The sequence below is a fragment of the Scomber scombrus genome, chromosome 15, assembly GCF_963691925.1.
Source record: "Scomber scombrus chromosome 15, fScoSco1.1, whole genome shotgun sequence".
Lineage (NCBI taxonomy): Eukaryota > Metazoa > Chordata > Actinopteri > Scombriformes > Scombridae > Scomber > Scomber scombrus.
In genome coordinates, this window is record NC_084984.1 from 18,998,238 (window position 1) to 19,010,705 (window position 12,468).

Sequence of the window (12,468 nt, forward strand, 5' to 3'; positions counted from 1 at the left end):
TTTAACTTGTGTTTTATGCCTTTTTTTCTCCTGTGTGTTGTATTTGTTGCTAATTCATTTGAACTGTTTTGTTGTCTCTGATGTATTTATTGTTTGTGTGTGCCTGTGAAGTACTTTGTGACTGGTGTATTTGAAAAGATGCTATATAAATAATCTTTCCTTATTTATTACTTGCTTATTGTGTCATGGACTCATGGGTTTAAGACTTTTTGTGTTCTCTTGGATTCTAATGGGTATGTTTTCTGGGTTTTGAATTTCAGTTTGCTCTGTGTTCATGCACACCTCTTCTTCCTCCCTCCTCCCCTACACCTGCCCTGCATCAGCTTCATTAGCCCTGCCTTGCCCTCAGTGTTTTTTTCCCCAACCATCACACCTGTCCTGTATCAGTCTCATCAGCCCTGATTTGACCCATGTGTCCTCCCAGCCAATCTACTCCGAGTCTACGCTTGTCTTTTCATCTGTTCCCCATCGACTTATTAGTTCAGTTAGTAAGTAAGTCTTGGTTTTCAGCTCAATCCTTGTTGGATCTTTTGTCAAGTTCTCGTCAAATTTTGTCTAGTTTCGTCAAGTCTGTTATGTTCTGTTCAGCCTATTTTTGTATGTATATCCCGGGACTAGAGACCTTTTTCTTGATCTTTTGCCTTTAGTCTTTTGCATTTGGGTCCACCTGTTCAGCTCTCCCTTACATCTTGGTTGTAAAATATTTTAAGGACTGAACCTGATCCTAACCCATTTATCAATGGATCAAACCCAAGCACGAAATAGTTAGTTCAGGTTCATTCTTGTGTACACTTTGTGTAAGTTTTTGCTATTGACCATTCATATTGAGCCAACATTATGGTGTGCCCCAACACTCATTATTTGGCCTTCTACCTTTTTATGTATACGGAATTCTTCTGAGAAAATACATCACTTTGAGGGGTTGCAGATGAGAGCAGACAACCATTTCACCAGGTGGAACTACATCAGTGGCATTACGGACGGATGGATCCTAACTTCTAGCTTAATTGAGATAGACTCGAAATCTGAAAACTGTAATTTGATAAGAGAAAACACCCTTAGTATAAAAAAACCCACAAAAACATGAAGTCTTTGAGGTTTATCCTTGAATATCAAGTTGGATAACCACAACTTCTTTACTATCCCTTACAAAATCTGCCAAGGCCAGACCATTTTTTTCTCTTTTTAAAAATTTCATTTCCATTTAATGATGACGAGAGTGTCATAGTAGCAATATTGAAAGCCAGTAATTTTGGTGTACTTAAGGAATAATGATGATAGAATATTTTATTAAAGGAAGAAAGTTAATACAATGAAGGAGAAGAAATACAAAGCTGGTGAGCTAAAGAGGTGATTGTAGGAACAAGATGGGAGAGTAATTGGAGCAAAGTATCTGCAGTACAAAGTGATTCTGTGGATGATTTATGAAAAGAGACGAAGCCTAAACTTCATTTTTTTGAAAGAGTCCTGTTCTGGGGATTTCTCTCTGTAGCTGTAACCAAACTATGGGCTGTGCCTCTGAGGGCATGTGATATTGACAGTTTAATGTGTTTATTTTGAATGGTATTGTAATGGAATGATATGGGATACATAAAGGAGGCCAATAAGCTGGAGCAAGTGATGGCAGGATCCGACTGAAGGAGAGAAGCTACCAAGAAAAACCTCATTCCTATCATGCTGTTCCTGTGACAGACTGAGTACCCAAGAGTGATAGAAAAAATACATTAAAGAGTGGAGTGAGAGGATAGGAGGAAAATGTGAATAAAGAGGTAACTCACTTGGGTCCCAAATCTCTGCCTTTGCTTTTGATATTTTCTCTTTTACACAGGATCTTACCTGAAAGCTGATAAGAATCTGCCAGGATGACAAAGGACTTACAATATGTTATGCAGCCTTATGCCTACTGTACCATCACTTGCATCTCTCTCTATTGTGCAATTTCAGGTTGTAAGTCTATATATATACACAATACAATGCAATCAATATAATATCACAATCTATACAGATACAGGAGGACTGACTGAATGGCACTGCATACATTAAATGCTACTATGTACTATGTTATTTTGAACAATGCATGTCTTGTTTTTATCAAGGTTTAAGTCTTTGGTCAACCTGTATTCTCTCTTTAATGTACACACACTTATTATTATTATTATTGTTATTTATCATTATTATTATTCGTAGTTACCTATTATTAAGCAATTAGAATAGTAATTGTGCACTACTTTTATAGGATGTAAGTGTTCTTAATAATCAGTCCTTAAAAAATGATTTAACAAAATTAAACTTTTTTGATTGACACATTGCTGTGAAGTGTTCAATGATGATTTGTCACTGTGATATCATACTATGGGTTTAGCATGCTGACATTTTCATCAGAGACATGGACTGGAGCAGGGCTCTGTGCTTGCATGAATGATGCAAACAATTATTTATTTACTGTTGCTCAACAATTAAAATGAATCCTTTGGTGCTGTGTCAGTACCTTTAATATACAACTGCTTAAACCTCTTACAAAATTGTGAACAGGCCATTTTCGCATATCTTATTTTTTTCTATCTTAAATAGAAATGAATTGCTATCATGTCCAGAATGAGGACATTCACATCCTTTTTGGTTTTAATTTGATCTATGTAACAAATAGCTAATCCTCGGACCGCGTCTCACAGCAGGAGGCAAACACTACCAATGCCAAATACAGGAAAAGAGTGGATCAAAGACAAACAAACTGCGGATGGGGGTTGGGGGTGGAAAGAAAAACCCAAAGACAATCTGTAATTTATTTTGAGCTGCATATTCAGATTTTCCTTATCGATTTATCTTTAGTTTTTTTTAGAATCAAATCCACAATGATATAAAACTGAAGAAGCCACACATGCTTACATTTGAGTAGCTGCAACTGACAGCTTTTGGGACTTTTCTGCTTAACATATCACTTAAATGACTGATTGAGTTCAAATTGTTATGGATTCATTTTCTCATGATCAACACATTAATCTTGACTAATTGTTCCAGAAGTAAACCATGCATTTCTTCCCACTATCTCCTCCCCCTGGCTCTTTCCCATCCTCACAAAACTGTCTCTATTTTCTTTAACTTCCATCAATTCTCTTACAGCCACCAACCTGCTAGGCCCTGATGAAGTCATCATCATTCTCCTTTGCTGTCCCACCCTCCAATACCCCCCGACAGCTCCTGTCTCCTCATAGTAAATGTTTGTTTTTCCACAAATGTAAGACAGAATGTTGGGAATTTGACATCTGCTGCCCCCAAGTGTGGCAAACGCCCCCAAAGGAGCTGCACTTACAAGCACTGAAATCAAATACATGAGAGACATTATTGAGATGAGTATGCATTCAGAAATGACACACGACTAAGGCTCTTAAGGAGGAGCATGGATAATGAGCATTTGCAGAAATCCTGTCTGGGACTGTCGGTGTCTCTTTACCCTGCTCTGAGTGAGCGAGTAAATGAGTGAATAATCAGTGAATTTCAGAGTGCACAGATCCAACAATTTTCCTTTACACCAACATAGTTAAATAGGACATGACAAGGTTAAACTGAGCAACATTGCTGCCTGCTTCTCCCTTTTTTAATTAATGGATTTTGCTTAACTCATCCACTTTCGTGTTTTTACCAGCCCCCACAATTTACCAACCTTTTTTTTTTTTTTTTAAACTTGCTTAAATTTTGTAGCTATTTTGCTGTTTCTCAACATTGTGACAATCAAACACCACCAACACACACAACAGGGTTAAAAGTGAGTAAAATCTACTTTCTTTTTTGTGCTAGGTAGTTTAGTGGTAGAAATGCTACTAGATACACTGCTGCACATGGAGGCACACACATTCACACATATAAGAAATGACACTCAGGTAATAGCTGACCTGCCAGACATAGTGGAGGATAACAGGCAGTATTTGCATGGCAGTGTGGAACTCTTGGTCCAAGCCACACATTCGTCATCCCAAATAGCTGTTTTTGGAAAATTAGATATCCAGAATGTCACAGAAAGTACAGTTTTATCAGTATGAGGATGTAGCGTCCATTTCAGTTTTTCAACTGTAAATAGTTAGGGCTGTTTTATCCTGTAAATAGTTTACTTTCTAATAATATTTATTGTGCTTTTGTTTCTTTTACAATACAGTGACTGCAGTAAATAGTTTCTGAAGAAATACATTGTTACACCATTCTATCATTAACTATTTTTAAGAGACCCTTGCGTTCATTTAAAGTAATGGCATGGACAAGTCAATTATTTAAGAAGCTAAAAGATTTATGACCTTTTCTTTTTGGAGTTGTAAGAAATGTAATGGCTCAAGAATAAATAGCTTGGATTATAAGTCACAAAAATGAATGAGCAACTATATAGAAGGCAACTTAATATGGCAGATATGTAGTTTGATGTGGTGGGTCTGGATACTTCTCAGGTGGTCTTCATTTGATTTAGGGGAGAGCCTCTTTCTCTGTGGCCTCTGGAAAAAATACAATTAAAAAATCTCAAACATATTGAATTCTTACAAAGAGGGAAAAAAGAGAAGTTACTGTTTGGAAAGATTAATAATACACAGATGTGCTCTCAATTTATTCATTTTTCTTAATGCTTTCCTACTTTTTTTTTTTCAGAAAGCAACACTCACAGTTTGACCAGAACTGATACTCATGTCAAATATATTAACAGGATAAACAATATTCATATTCTGTATGTATGACTTAAGTGTAACAACCACCTCTAGCACAGAAATGGACTGAAGTGATACATTTTCATGCAAAGTCATGCCTCCTGCCGATCTGCGGGTACAGCACACTGCAAATCAAGATGTGGATCACCTGGTCTTCTGGATCAAAGTTGGGGCATCCCAGGACCTGATAATCACTCATTTTTATTACCATGGCAATCTGAATCTTTGGGATGGAGCTGTAGCATTTTTTGGCATATACAATATAGACCTGTAAAAGTGCATAATATGTCCCTATTAAGAAATAAAAAGTTTTTAATTTTGTGTATTAGTGTAGCACTATTTACACAAACCACACCTTACCAATGTTTATTTACACTTTCTTTAACTTTAACTAGTTAATACTAGCTCATATTGTAAAAGAAAAGTGCAAGAAATACAGATTATACTGTATGGTACACCATATTCATACATGTATCATCCCACAGCTGTCTGTGTTTTAGCAATACCACATACAGTCCAGCTGTAGAGGGAACTCAAGTGACCAATGGTCCATTAGTCCAGTGTAAACAACCTGTGTAAACAAATGGGATGTGGCTTTGAACCCAGCATTGGTCCGCTCACATGGTGGTTGTTTGCCATTTTCTGTTTACATTAATAAAATGTTTCATCATCTTTAAAGCCAAAGATAAAATGCCCCATTTTTTTCCTGCAGTGTAAACAGGGCCATGTATATGCCCCCGATCCTGACCAACACAGTTCTCTACCAAGATCAACAGCGAGATGTGGATGCATTCAACATAAACAGAAAGAATTCCTCAAACAGAGATCATGACAGCTGAATTATATACATATGTATTATATGTATATGTCTTTATACATTTCCCAGTTACATCATTTCTAATCACTCTGGGGACCTAAAGTACAAAGGCAGTATCTTGACAGTTTCTATGTGTCTTTTGTATTTGCCTGTAGTGGTGTTGATGTAATTACTTGAAAAGTAAAAGCAAAAATAAGTGATTTATCAGCCAAAACTATCAAATGGGCTGGCTCCAGCTTCTCAGGATTTGCATTTTTTTCTGTTAATAATAATTATCAGAAATTATTATTATTAGTTGTAGCCACACCTTAGCAGACTTACCACCATGAGAAAATGGTTACCATGGTACCACCATGTTGATGAATAACCTGCCATCATTTCTGGAGATGTGCTTTAAAGCAGCATTTATGTATTTTATTATATCATATGCAAGAATTAGGGCTGGCAAGCAATTTAAAAAATTAATTGTGATTAATCGCATGGCTTGGTGTTGTTAATTGCAATTAATCACAAATGAATCACTCTTGTGTTAACTGTCAAAATTTACTATGAAGGGATATTTTTGTAGTGCTAATATTCTTATCAATATTTGACAAGATATACTTGCCTTATGCATATATGCATGTATTATTGGAAATCAATTAACAGCACAATACAATAATAGAAAATATGCCAGAAACCATCACAGGTACACCTTAAAAAAAAAAAGAAAATTCCCAACTCATAATTTATGGCAAACTCAAGCTCAACAGGCAACAGATGGGCATATTGGCCAGCTAAAATTTCCATTACTTCAGCACTGATTAAAGATAACTTCCTGGACTCCTCACTTCAAAAGTAAATCACACATTGTAATTGTGTCCAACCTCACATGGGAAAAATAAAGGCTCACAAAAACATCCCTTTTCTGCTATGTGATAAAAACAGGATCATAAAAAATACAAAAACAATAAATAAGGTGAGCAGGAAACAGTGGAGAGGGAGTAAAAGAAAGAAAACTACTTTTGCTCTTCGGTCATCATACTGGTTGTGTATCTTTGATGTGATGGTAGCTCTCAATGTCAAGTCAACTGCAATCGTTGAATACGATCCAAATTATTTCCCACAGACCCTCATCCTCCACAAGGTTAACTGGCCATTAAAATACCTTTTTCTTTGTCCATTGTTCCTTGCTAGTTGCCATCTGACCTTATACTAGAGGGCTAAACAACAGGTGAGGCAAGGGGTCATCATAACAGAACCTTCCTCTTGTTTTATGGAGGTTGGCACCTTCTGCTCTGGAGTGTGGCTCAGACAATAGACTTACAATATAAATACCTATAACATAACCTGCATTAACACATTTTCATTAATTCATTATTGTGTTAACTTTGACGGCCATAGCAAGAATATGAGGGAAGATGGCCTCTCTTCAATTCCTTCACATTCCGTATTGATCTGAATGGATATGACATACTGTATGCGGCAGAATTACTTTTCCATTCATCCCGGCTGTGGCTGCGGGAAAGCACCTCTTAAGAGTACACAAAACACCCCCGGTTCAGCCTAATGTAATAGATGACTTTATGGATACATTTGAAAATAAGAATGAAACTAATAATTGCTGTGAGATCCAACGGTGAATTGAGTGCTATAAAAAGAGATTCATGATGGAGCCATGCTGCGTTCATCGTTCCCATGATCTAAATACGCATTCTTTTATAGTTTCCTCTAGTGTCAAATGTTACTTCTTTGCAAACCCTTCACTCTTGGCATGGGCTTCTTTCGCTTTGGTTTGTATTGACTTCAGGCATCTAAATGGAAGGAAAAAGGTTTCTGTGGTATTGGCACAGTCAAGGAAAGGGTATAGGGAACTGTCTGTCCATAAGCCAGGGGTAAAAAAACACTGAAAAGCATGTGTTTCCAGCAAGAGGCCCACTTCATAATGTGGCCTCAGGAGTTACATGAAAAGTAATAAAAAGTTTTTAAAAAAACATAGTTAAAAAAACATTAGGCTCTAGGATTGTGTCTGTACTTAAAGGGACGGCCATGGAATTGTTTTCCAGATAAGAAACAATCCCTCTTGCATTCATCTTCTTAGTTCTTGTTTGAGATGTATTATGTGTAAATGAGCCACTGGCACTGAGCTCTCTGTGTAGCAGCATTCAGTCCAGGAAGGTCAGAATTACACAGAAACTCAGCACAGCTGCCAGAGAAACAGAGAGGCAGGGAGTCAAGCCAAGAGTTGGCACTGCACCCACAGAAGCCTATTGTCAAATCCCCTGGGAGGGCCGGTCTCTTTGATAAATACCGATGTTTGTAGATTTGAACTCTTTTTACTGTTTGTTCTTTTGCATCTGTATGCCCATCGCAATCCCTTCATCATACCCTTGTTATGTACTTTACCTTTTGTTTTCTCTGCTTTACTGCCTCCCTCTGTTCAGTTTTTGATTTTTGGTACTTTATGGTGCTAATGAGTCCTCGTCTCTCTCCAAATACAAACACCGAGTGAGCCACAACAGGTACATAAACACAGACAAATCTTTTGATTATACATACATGACGATCATCTCCTCTCTATTATTGGCACATGAAGCGATGCATCCTAGCTAAAATGAGCTCCAATTATCAAAACATATGGAATTGCGACTGAATGTCTTCATGGGAGTTGGGGAAGTCAATCGCAAGTCAAATGTTAATAGATGCATTCACATTGCAAATTCAATAGAGGTTTTAAGTTCTGTCTGTCTGGTGGATTGCCTGGTTCAATGTTGATATTTGTAGATGCTTAAAGAGACGCTTGTCCGCTATTCACATGCCTGGTTTATTAGCAAGAATGGAACTCAGAAGTAAGGTCAGATAAAGGCTAGCATCTTAAACTGCTCATTTGGGGAGATAATGGATTCACAGGAGAGTGCTTTATGCTTAGACAAAGCCCAGCCTCGACCACGTCTACTGTAACCAGAAAGTAAAGTAGAAGAACAGGAGCTGAAAGGCACACATAACCTCTTGAGGATAAGCTCAAGATTTCCATGGTTTAGTTTAACACAGAGGAAAATTATACTGAGAGGAAGACATTTTGACAGAATCACTGGTATCATTCACAAAAAGCGACTCGGTTACCTTTTCAGTTTCCATGTTGTATTTGTGTAATTGATAACGTATGCTCCAGACCAAGATGGATCTCAAACACCCTTCATTACCTCCTCAACTCTCAACATGTATCATTCTCAGTCCTTCCCCGTTCTCCCACAGCGAGCAGTTCTGGCCAGCACACATGTGGTTAATGGGATGATGGTGTGCAGACCTCTCAGTTGCAATAAGGGGAGGTGGGGGGGTGGATAGAAGCCCCAGTCGACTTAAGTAACCAAATAATTGGAATTTCTAAAAACAATGGTTTCCTGACTTCTCCACGACCCCTCACCTTATCATTTTAGGGTCGCGAGGCCTAAACTTGAACCCGCCTACTCCAGAGCATTTGGCTAGCTGCCACCTTAGGTTAACCCCACAGCCAGCAGCCTGCCACAAGAGTTACAGGCCTGTCAGTCTGACTCAACGGATATGGACTGCTGAGATAAGCCCTCCCACTGGAAGGCTATTGCTTTCTGCTTCCTTCCACTCTCCTTTCTGGTCTTTGCTGTGGTTTTCAAACTCCAGTAACAAGCAGTTGCACAAGCTAGATGCTACCACATTTTAAGCTAATTTTTCCAACCTTCCACCATTGTATTCATTAACTGGTGAGCCAGGCATGCAATGTACACCTACTCTTAACAATATATATATATAAACAACCCAGTATGTAGATCTGAAGATGTAAGAAAACAAGTCTGTTGATCTAGGTTGGTACCAGGGAAAATAACAGCCAGTTACCTTGGTTACAGATCTCTATGACTATATCCATCACAAACCTGTTGACTTTTCTAAAGTGGAAAGAGGCTGAAAACTGTTATAGGTAAAATAAAATGGACTTTTGCTCGAGTAGCCTGACAAAGAAGGAAATGCAAGGTGGAGGACACTGTGGTCTTTAAATAACTGGGACGTGCGTCAGTTTGAAGTGTTTCATCTGAGCTGAGGAGTAAACATGATTTATATTCATAGGGTACACAGAACACAAGTAAGGATGAGTACTAAAACCTGTATTATACAGAAGAATGATATGACTTGACAAAATAGACATCTGCTTGAACACATACATTAAACAATTTAAATAGACACTTCTGAACATTAAGCCAACTAAACTAAACTATCTGAAGCTTTAAATTTACAGAGAACAAGTTAATTTAAATTAGATTTAGGCTTAGGTTTAAGAGCCGAGTGTGAAAAGGCTTTAAACTGGCCAGCACTGTAAGTGTTAAGTAAAGAAAGCTCACCAACAATATTACATTAGATTAAAACTTATTGTCATTGAACAAGTAGCTCAACAAGATAGTTGGCATCTAACATGAGTGCAATTTAAAATAATTCAATATAAATAAAGTGCTGATGTGCATGATATAAATTACTATGAGCAGCTACAAGATATGTAGATATACAAATACACACGTGTGCAGTTGTGACATTATTGTGAGTCAATATAGTGTAGTTTATATTAATATTCAGCATAGAAACAGTAGTTGGAAAAAGCTGTTCTTTACTCTGCTAGTGCTGGAGCAAAGCTTCTGTATCACCTCCCTGATGGTAGTGGAGCAAACAGCTCATGGTTTGGGTGTGAAATGTCTTTGATGATGCCCTTCCTCTCTGCAAACATCATTTCCGATAGATGTCATCAACGTGGGGTAGCTTGTTGCAGGTCATGTGTCTGGTGGCTTTCACCACCCACTGAAGGGCTTTTCTATCAGTGACAGAGCACTTCCCATATCACACTGTGATGCTGTGTGTCAGTATGCTATCAGTGGGGCACCAATAGAAGTTCATCGAAATCTGTGGAGACAGCTGTCTTTTCTAATTCTTCTTCTTCTAGTTCTTAAGTGCTGCACATTTGTTATGGCAAAAACAACAACTTAGTTACTAGTAATAGTAAAGGACAACAAGCTAACACTAATTTGAATTACTTTTGTGGGTTATAATTGAAACCACTGAGGCTGAAGTCACTACCGGCAACTTCAGAGACTCAAAGTAACCATACTGTTTTATGGCGTGAGCTTATTCATAGCTCACACTGCAGTTAACGCAACTGCAATTCGCAACAATTCTAGCAATGTACAACAAGCTAACACTAATTTGAATTACTTTTGTGGGTTATAATTAAAACCACTGAGGCTAAAGTAACTTTATATAGACAAATTCTTAAACTCAAAGTAATCATACTGTTTTATGGCATGAGCTGAGTCATAGCTCACACTGCAGTTAACACAAATGCAATTTACAACAGTTGAGTAGCCTAAACAGGGAGGGGGTACTCTGTGTAGCAGGCACATATACAAATAAACAGAAAAGCTATGTATACTATGTTATTTAGGCAATTAAAAACACATAATGAAAAATAAAATTTAACAATTTCTAAAGCCCTCCAATCTCAAATGTTTGAAGAGGCTCGTGCCCCTGGCAAGTTGCCTCTAGGCACAAAGCAGGTTATAAAACAGGCCAGTAATTTAAGGAGCTGCTCTGCCAAAGCTTCTCTCCCATTTCAAAACTGTATTTCAAAATGAGTTTAAAACAAGATCGACAAGAGGTTTCATTGTCTTATTCTGCCGTTTGTCAGATCTTATTAGCAAAATAAGGAAGGAAAGATACAATAACACTGAATGGAATGAAGCAATAAAATACTTTGAAGGCATAACCGCTCAATCCAAGATCAGAATATACCACCTGCAGAGCCCAGACTCCCCGCTGCCAACCGTTTACTTTATCACAATGGAATGAAGATCAGATTTGTGTTGTTGAACAGAGAAAGAAAAATAATGCTTTTCTCACCTTCAGTTACTTTTTTGCAAGTCTGCACCTATCATTTGTTTTCTTCTGTAATATCCCTTTGCATCTTTTAAAGCTCCATTACTGTCTTTGATCTCAAACCCAAAAGGAGCACAGGGTTGCATTATTATACATAGATGCATCTTCTTAACACATCTTTGATCTGAGCTCTTCATCCCAGCAATGGGAGGCCTTTCACGCAGTCTGAACAGAGTATTGACAATAGATTAAAAAACAACAACCAGACAGATGAAGGTGGAAATAAGATAATTATAAGAGTATTATAAGAAATGAATTTCTGGGAAACATATAGGATTGTTTTAAACATAAGAAGGATTTAGCAAGGAAATTGAATACAGGATGTTTTTTTTACTAATGTAATCATAAATGTTCTGCCCTTTAGTTCCTTCCATATCTATTCATGTTTTGTTCATTTTTAAAGCCTTTCAGAAGCTCTTTCAACCAAAATGAGAAAACCTGAAAAGGACAAATGATACTTTGGTCAAATTGTTTACGTCTTTGTGGCCTGTAATCGGAGGTACGGACATAGCTTTGTTATACAAGGTCTCCACCAAAAAATACTTTATAATCCACTGGCATTGAGAATTCAATCTGATAACAGACGGAAATTATGTTTCTACTTCTTACTTCATCTCAAGTTCTCATTTGAATTGTACCTATAAAAGCTAAAGAATAATAATACTGTGCACATCTGGATTGAGCTGTTTAAATGTTTAAAAAAAAAGTCCTAAATTACTTTTGTAAGGTAAACAGCTATTACGTTTTTGCATACTTTTATTAATGGCATTCATGACCGATTATTGTGCAGTTTTAAAATCTACAGTTGTGTCGTTTTTCATTGCATCACAGTCTATAAAAACTAATTATTACATTGAAAGCTATCTTATTTTTATTTTGCAAGTCATGCATGTGTGCAAAGCATTGTTGACAGACATTTATACGAGAAAACCCAGAATATAGGCCATACGTTCCTGCACTGTAGGGAGTCATGTGACAATAAAAACATTTAGATGCTGACATTCACAAGAGCCTTCACTGTCAAAACTGTATGCCTCC

The 12,468-nt window shown here is 37.4% G+C and overlaps 1 protein-coding gene across 1 annotated transcript in view; it reads left to right on the top strand.

Annotated features, from left to right (window-relative positions):
* Positions 1 to 12,468, top strand: part of LOC133994936 (leucine-rich repeat transmembrane neuronal protein 4-like) — a 933,350-nt gene that overhangs the window by 572,989 nt on the left and 347,893 nt on the right. The gene's annotated exons all lie outside the window — the stretch shown is intronic.